Source organism: Dermacentor variabilis, chromosome 9 (assembly GCF_050947875.1).
Source record: "Dermacentor variabilis isolate Ectoservices chromosome 9, ASM5094787v1, whole genome shotgun sequence".
NCBI lineage: Eukaryota > Metazoa > Arthropoda > Arachnida > Ixodida > Ixodidae > Dermacentor > Dermacentor variabilis.
In genome coordinates, this window is record NC_134576.1 from 58,325,403 (window position 1) to 58,334,419 (window position 9,017).

Consider the following 9,017-nt stretch of genomic DNA (forward strand, 5'->3'; position numbering starts at 1 on the left):
AAACACACCAAGTTGCTCACCGTCGTATTTGTGTTTCTCAAAATTAGGAGAAAAGTACTTGTCACAGGAGCCACTGGGACGTCAATTATGATCCTGGCGATCTTGTCCTTCTGCGTTATTGGACGTGCCGCTTCGGCCTCTTGAAAAAAACTAATGTCCCTCTTCTCCAGTCTTTACCGGTTCCTCTGTAAGGTGACCGCTGCAGCCAACGAAATCTGTCCGGTTACACCTGCTACTCGTTCCATCTAGACTTCCCATGATGTCGTTCATGTCAGCCGCCTGAAACGGTACCAGTGTTTTTCTGCTTGAGAAGCACCGGGACGGCGCTTCCAGGTTCTGGGGAAATATGTTGCACAACTCTGTAGAACGCTGAGGAACCTGAGCACGAGCTTGAGAATGATGATGACAACACTTACGTGACCAGCCTGCTTTAGACTTGTCTTTGCCAATTACTTTAGGTTAGTGTACATTCTGTAAATAAAAAGTTAATTAATACACGGGGTTGTACGTGCTCAAACCATGATCTGAATAGGGGACACACCGTATTGGGGGACTCCGAAAAAATTCAACCTGCGGTTCTTTAACGTACACATAAATGTAAGTACACTGGTGTTTTCACATTTAGCACCCATCGTAATGCGGCCGCTATAGGGTAAGCATGTTACCCCTCTTGCTTGTTCCCTCAGAGACAAAGTTATTCTAAATCAAACCTAACGGGAAGCTTTATCTCCTACATTGCAAATGAGCAATCCTTTGTTCTGACAGCCACTGCATCGAAATTACTGAGTTATGTTGAACTTAAAGATACGATTAAAATGCGATTTCACAAAGCGACTTCTTTTATTTAGCTTTCACTTTCTTTATGTATTTTGCAAACAAATGTGCAATTTCAAGAAACAATAATAGAAGTATACAACCCTGTACCCCAGCAGCTAAAAACAATATCGCAGTTCGGTAAGCTGCACCAAATTTTTAATTTACTGTGGACAAGATTGATATATCCTATGGCACTCTGAAGTTCACTAACTTTTGAATATGGCATTCGCAAACTCGTTACAAGTATGGTAACAAATTCAAAAAATTTGTAAATTCATACGTCAATTTTCTCCTATTGAGATGCTCCGATAAATGCAGATGATGGAGATGCGATATCAGTTTTTGACGCTATGTACACTTCCTACACCTATTCTTTTTTTCAGATTTACCTATTTCTATAAATTCTTGTCAATAACTACATGGCCTAAATCAAAATTATTCGAGCAGTCACTGTGATTTAACGTCCGGAAATAAATGCAACACCTTCTCTCTTAAATGCAACAGTCCTCATTCAGATTGGTTCAGTGGTTTTCTCATGCAATCGTTCATGCGCTTTACATGTGTTTGACTAGCAAGCATCGAAGATAGGCCCGTGCTAACGCCTCCTCTTAATGCATCGCACTGGTCCTGTAGGAAACCTCTGAAACATAACATTGACGATACGGAAGCCCGCGGCCGCAGTGGGGCACAAATAATAAAACAACAACGAACATAAAACTCAACGGAAGCTTTGCGGGAGCTGTTATCTCAGTCCGACATCTCATTCAGAATGCCGACGAGCGTTCGCTGACACATAAGCGCGCTCTTTCCAAGTGGCGAGGTGAAGCAGGAGTCTCAGGGCGCGCTTCTTTTTATTGTGTTTTCTTGAGTTGTGCATCATGGCATGCGTCATGGTGCGAATACGCCAAGTGCTGGCGAAAAAGGAAACGTAACATACGCCCAGAATTTCTGGGTATGAGGACTGGGTAGAGTTAGTAGGAGCTATAAATGATAGATAGTGTGTAGCTTCACAAGTATTCTTTGTGAACGCCACATAACAGAGAAATTGACCTAATTCTGCAATTTAGCAACGACGATAAAGTGTAGCAAGGAAAGCCATTTCGTCCACCAGCATGAAATTTTAAGAATAAAATAAAAGTTATTCGGATATCTCTTATGTCTTGCGTACAAAGTAAGCGATTGGCTCCGAGTGATGTTTCTGTTTAGTCAAGTGCAAGGTAAGAATGATTCTATTTCCTACATAAAAAAAATAACATTAGTGCTTGTAAGGAAATCTGTGTAAGAAAATTTGTGATAGAATTTCAAAACAAAGCAATTGTGTTACTTGATATCCAGGTGTTGACACTAGTTTCTGTTTGGCCAGTTCTTGTTTGTGCAATTGATCGTTTTGATGTGTAACGTTGTCGGGCATGCATAGGGTCGTGTGCTCCGCGTCTATTGCGCCACACCTCACCTTTCGAGCTATCATAGAGTTTGACTTGTAGTTCGAGATACATAGTTCAAGTGTTTTGGATATATTCGTTTATGTCTACGATGTTTTGATTGCTTTAAAGCAGGACTCTGTACTCTTCATGACAACAAAGTTGGCGAAAAATCTTAGCCCTCTTGAAATGAATTGTGAGTGCCCTAACTTCTACGCAGGAGTTGCCAATTGATTACCACCGGTAGTTTATAAACGTGCAGATGCTACCGTAAAGTGTAGGTTGTCGTATATCCTGTATCCCAGCTCAACTTGAACAGTCTGCGCAACAACAATAAAAGAATGGTTCTAAAAAGACGGTGCAGGATACAGTTCAAACACAGGCAGTATTCAAATGTCATATGCCTGACGACCGAATACCTTACGTCCTAAATTTAAATGTTACCCCAAATTTTGTTATTATTTATTTTCGTTAAACAGTTTGGGGAACATTAGCTCGAACGCCCTATATCACAGACACAGCACAACTGCTTCAAACGTAACAAATATATATTTCAAGAACATAGGCTTATTCATCTGTGCCACCTCTGGCAATCCATCGCATAGTGACCATAACTCCTGTAGTAGATTGTGAGTATCTCCTAAATAATACGTGCCCGAACTATACTATATTACACAATAACGTTCGTAGCTAACTAGTTGTTTCGGCAATCTTTATTTAAGTAGCAAGAACATACCAGCGGCATATGTCAGCCTATCGTCACTGTCACTGTCTGCAGTACTCTACGGACGTTGAATGTAGCGTATAGGATTGACGTCAAGTCCAAGCTGAAATGCAGTTGTCTGAAAAATTTCCCCCCAGATACCCTGATTCAATTTTCGCAGTAGTAATACTGCCTTTATGGTTTGCAGTGCTATCAAAGGAAGTACAAATCAGACAAGCATCGGCTGACTACAAGTTCAAGGATACCCTGCTAGGCGACATGGAACCAACGCACCCCTTCCAAAGAGTCGCAGTCGGCGGTTCCTTCAAGGTCACCAGCGATCTGAAGCAGAGTGATGTTCCACCAAGTAAAATCAGGGATTTTAGAGTCACCGATGGGCACGTTGAGGCGGATCGTACGCCTATTGTCAGATTACAGTGGACTTGGCCTGGGGCTCATATGACACACGGAGTAGGTGCGTATTGCCTATGAGCACCCCTTTTGAGCTCAAGGAAAAATGGCGTTGGAATATTAAACAGAAACACTACGAGTGGCATTATGACTTAGAGAAGACCTTTGTTTTGGCTGTGATTAGGGTTTGGGCCAACCCATTCTAACGCACAGTCGTGAGCAAAAGTTGAGGGACCATGGCTAAGGGCGCGGGAGCAGGTGCGGGGCCGCAACGCGGCGCTGCTATCTCGCGCCCTGTGCTTGCTTCGAGAGTTCGTCGAGTGACTACAAAGTTCACTCTCGTTCTCGCGCGGTTGCTTATCACGCTTGATATATTTCTAGTGCACCGTTCTGTTGTTCTGCTGCTGACGGTTGCGGGGAAAGGGAGCGCGCATCGCAGAACTCCTAAAGTACCCGAAGGGAAAGTAGGGCAAACTGCTTCCTTCCTCCCATGTTTTCGGCGCGCCTTGACGGTTGCACGCCGATGCCGTGCTTGTGACGGCATGCTGTTGGAAGGCACGCGTGGCTTCCGCTGGAGTCCCGAATCATTAGGTAGAGTTCAATACATCGAGGCGTGAAATGCAAGGCACTGTGGATCCTCGCTTCGAACACCCCGTTCAAATAAGATTAAAAATGTTTGCCACTCACAGGCTCTCTATCGCCGTGAAAAATAAACAATCTTAACGCAACATTCAACTAATGATTAGGTAAATTGCCATTGACGGCAATAACACCAGCAGCTCTTAGAAACCGAAGGTAGAGCATCTATAGAACACAGAGGTCTATCATAAATACAAAGCTGGAGTGGCCACCAGTAGGTGCAGATCTGAACTCCATCGAAAGCGGGTGGGGCCTAATCAAGAAGCAATTTGCCACCCGGTATCTCCTCACGGCTACAGCTGATAAACTGTGGACTGCCGTAAAACAAGAATGGCAGACTCTTGGTGCTCTCCCCGACGTTGTGTCATCACGATACGATTCAATGCCACGCCGAGCTGCCGCTATTTCTGCCGTTAATGACAACTTCCTTAAGCATTACTTGAATTTTACATCCCATTTGTTTATTTGTTTGGCACTCACCGCAATAAAGAGCCTGTGAGTGCCAAACAGTTTTAATACTTATTTGAAGGGGATATTCGAAGTGAGGATCCGTAGTTCCTTGCGTTCTTCACATCGATGTATTCAACTGTACCGAATGATTGGGAACCTTAGTGCAAGCCGCGCGTGCCTTCTAAAAGCATGTCAACACAGGCACAGCATCGACGTGTAACCGTCAAGACGCGCCGAAAACAGAGGAGGAGGGAAGCTGTTCGCCCTACTTTCCTTTCAGAGACTTCAGGCGCTTTGCGATGCGCACTCCTTTCGCCGCGACCGTCAGCAGCAGAGCAACCGAACGGTGCGCTAGAAATTTATCAAGCGTGACAAGGACCCACGCGAGAGCGTGAGGTTGGCCCTCACTCAGAGCACTGTCGAAGCGAGCGCGCGGCGCGAGATAGCAACGCCACGTTGCGATCCCGCAGCTACTCCCGTGCCTGGAGCCGTGGTGCGTCCACTTTTGTTCACGACTGTACAAATCACAAATGATGGAAGGGAACAGTTTATTGAATAAAAGCGTTAAACATTTCAGTTGCTAGTCAATTGAAATACTTTACCGTTGTGTTTGTTATCACTAGTGTTAAAGATGGAGCACAAAGGATGTCAAACTCTCGTCTTCTATAAAAACACCGTGCAGTATTAAAAGCAGATAACAGTGCAATGGTAACGTTCCACTCAATGAACATGAGACAATGCCGATGTACTTGATCTTTTTCTGCATTGCGCTGATCGGAACGACGCTATACCAATTGAGACATTATTTGCTTTGTTTGGAAATCTTTCCTTCGCCTTGTGTGCCTGGTGCACTATTAAGTACAATGGCCTGACAAAGTTTAAATTGATTGAAACCTCGTTATCTTATTTGTTCTTTTTATTGGCTAGATAATTCATAGAAAGTGGCAATGATAGCGTGCGATAGCTGGTCCGTGATCTTGCGAGATGTGCGAGAAAATCCTTATAGAGTACAGAAGCACTAATGTAATTTTAGATTTCCAGCTTTCACTTACTATCTAGCGCTGTATGTTACAATAGTACAGGCTCATTGTATAGGCAATATTTTTTTTAGTTGTAGCTGGGTCAGCTGAATGTTTGCGAGGAAGGTGCGGAAAAAATTAATAAGCGTATCAGAAGAAACTCCCCTTCTTCACGTATCCCACGTAACGCAGTACGTTGCACAAACATCGCCTGATTGTAACAAATGTCATGACACGTTATGAAACGTTATGAAACGTTATGGAACGTTATGGGCACTGCACGTGCCCATAACGTTTCATGATGTTACCAACGGTGACATTAATGTGATACTCTGCTGTTGGAGCATTTCGCATGTTTAGCTTAATGCAACTATGAGGTATTTTCATTTTGAATGGAACATTATTCTTTATCATACTGCGTGGTATGTAGCTGTATAGTGGTTATGCAACAATTAATATTTTCTCAGGAACACCATGTTATCTGATCTTTATTGAGCTTCTCAACAGATAAGAAAAGCTACAAACTATATTAATTAAAGGGTGGAGGCATTCACATGGTAAAAGTATAATGGTTGCAACATTTCGCACTTGTATAAAAAATTATGGAGAAAACTATTCCCTTTTAACACAACAAATGCACGAGACCTTGTGACCGCTTCCATGCCACATGCGCCCGAAAGTGAAAATATCACTGTCTGGAGCATCATGAAGAAAGCAAAGCTTCATCGTTCTCTTCAAGTCCACCAGAAGTTCGACGAGAATGTTTTCCAATGCCAACTCGACTTCAGCAACCGGATTTTTATTAAGTGCGACGATAAGCGAGGCTTCCTCAATAATTTCCGGTGGACGGACGGAGAAAACTTTTCCAGAAACGCAGACTGCAGGTCGCTCTCCGTTACGCTTATTATTGGCTCGAGAAGATGATACGGATGAAGCTTAGCTTTCTCCTTGATCCTTCAGACTGTTTATTTTGATACCTGTAAGTCAGCGCTAATGTTACAAACGCAACATGAGGGTTACGAAAGATAACGTGAGCCACGTATGCCAGGATGTCTGTCTCCACGTCTTCAGTTATAGCCGTTGACCTGTGCCTTGTTTTCTTTAACGTCCCCGTCTGCCTTAGTGTCTCATAAGTCTCCAGTATAATGGATGCAGTTGGTCTCCCTCCACAGCACCATTACTGGATCCCCTATCGCCACCCGACGCTTCTAATGGAAACACCAAATGTGCCTTTTGCTCATGTGTAAAGTGCATTCTTCTCATCTCGGAACCACAAAATGAAGAGATGCCGTTGTGTCAATGCGTCAATACGTCGCTTTGTTGTATGCAAGATTTCACAGCAAAGCTTTATATGGCCATATTCGTCCGTCCATTTGTCTGTCGGTGGCCGGTACGCCGAAAACTCCTTTGGTGTAACCCCATGCGCGTGCGCAGAAACGACAAAAAAAAGATAGGCGCGCGTGTAGTGAACACCACCTAGATAGCATAGCGCCTGTTTACTCCGATCCATGACGTCACTCTACCTGGCGCAATATTTCGATTGACAAAGCTGATGGGATGAAGCATTGACTTTAAAATCATTGTTGCCTACTCAGGAGCAACCCCAATAGATTCTATGGCAGAGGGGCCAAACAACATGGCATCATAAATTTGAGTAAAAATACTTTGAGCTCTCCGGGTAGCGTTAGATTAGCTGCGCCAGTAGTGAGGTCGTTGCTCTCTGTCACAGCATAACGCCCGCGCGCCAGTTTCTCTCCGGCTCGGAACTGGATAGATCACGCGTCATAACGTACTACTGAGGAGCTGGCGACCTTCGCTCAGCAACGCCGCGAGCATAAACGGGAACGAGCTTGCCTCATCCGTGCCGTTGGTGCACCCCGGGCACACGAACAGACTCGTGAAGACAGACTCGTGAAGTAAGCAGCAACTGCGTACCGAGAACTCGGCAGCCTACCCAGCCGTCATTTGATGAACCGTCGGGATTAACTCAGTCTGAAGAAGATGTGTCTCGCGGCACATATTCATCGCCAATGCGCGGCTCGGCTCGGCTCGCGCTGGTGATTGCTGGCGTCTTTTCGTACGGTGCTTTGGGCAGCCTCGCCGTTTCCGTCGCTGTGCCTTTGCATAAGGAGCCATAAAGAAATCTATTCTCAATTGATGGAGGTGCTGGGCTTCAAACCTCGTCTCCTGAAGCCGTGGAGCTGTGATCACGAGTGCTACCACCCACCTTGACCGACACCTCATCCTCGTTCGCTTGCGGCGTCGCGATTGTACGCGTCAATTGAAAGACGGTGATGGCGGGCTGCGATTTGACATGGCATGGCATAAACGGATTCGATCCACTTTCGAAATGCAGCAGAAATACGCAAGACAACAAACAAGAAAAAAAGAAAGCTAGGGCTTGAATAAATATGGACTAAAAACTGTTACTCGAGATGCGAAAGGCAATTGTCATGTTATTCTATTTGTTTGAGATCAAATCATATTAGAGAGGATTGATCACGCGTATCTTGCGGCCACGGGAAACGCCAAGCCCAGACCGGACAGCGCTGGAGAGATAAGCGGGTATCATCGCTTGATAGGTCGTCTGGGAACGCTGAAATGGAGTATAGTGGCCCTATCACGCGCTTGTTATTGTATTTTCTGCGCTTTCTTTAAAGGCAAGTAGAAGAAGCTTTTCAATGGTGCCTAGTTGCAAAAACTTCACTCGGCTATTTTTAAACGTGATCTACAGCTTTCCGGTAGGCACCTTCTTGGTAAAGCCAGTATTTAAAAGGTTAGGTAATATATTATACAGATTGCCTTTTATTGCAAAACGAAAAACAAACCATGGTGTTGGCCGCACGATTCTAAACCCAGATTTCAGCTCCCTAGCACACATTGGTTATATATCATCGGTTACATTTAGCTGAAAGAACACACACACACACACACACACACACACACATATATATATATATATATATATATATATATATATATATATATATATATATAAACGAGAAGAAAGGGGGTTAACCGAGGGACCCGATTATTAATAGTCATATCATAAGAAGCCATCAAACACTGACACCAAGGACAACATAGGGGAAATAACTTGTGTTTAATGAGTGAAATAAAGAAACGAAAAATTAATGGAAATTAAAGTGGATGAAAAAACAACTTGCCGCAGGTGGGAACCGAACCCACAACCTTCGCATTTCGCGTGCGATGCTCTACCAACTGAGCTACAGCGGCGCCGCTTCCCTATCCACTTTCTTGGGTTCCCAGGGTTCTACTAGGGCGCATAAATACCCAAGAAAGTGGATGGGGAAACGGCGCCGCTGTAGCTCAAGTTGGTAGAGCATCGCACGCGAAGTACGAAGGTTGTGGGTTCGGTTCCCACCTGCGGCAAGTTGTTTTTTCATCTACTTTAATTTCCATTAATTTCTCGTTTCTTTATTTCATTCATTAAACGCAAGTTATTTCCCCTATGTTGTCCTTGGTGTCAGTGTTGGCGGCTTATGACTACACACACACACACACACACACATATATATATATATATATATATATATA

General features: G+C 44.2%; 1 non-coding gene across 1 annotated transcript; it reads right to left on the reverse strand.

The window, feature by feature from the left end:
• Nucleotides 1–8,623: 8,623 nt before the first annotated feature.
• On the reverse strand, nucleotides 8,624–8,696 carry TRNAS-CGA (transfer RNA serine (anticodon CGA)). The gene has a single exon. It is a non-coding gene; the product is annotated as a tRNA-Ser (tRNA).
• Nucleotides 8,697–9,017: the final 321 nt, after the last annotated feature.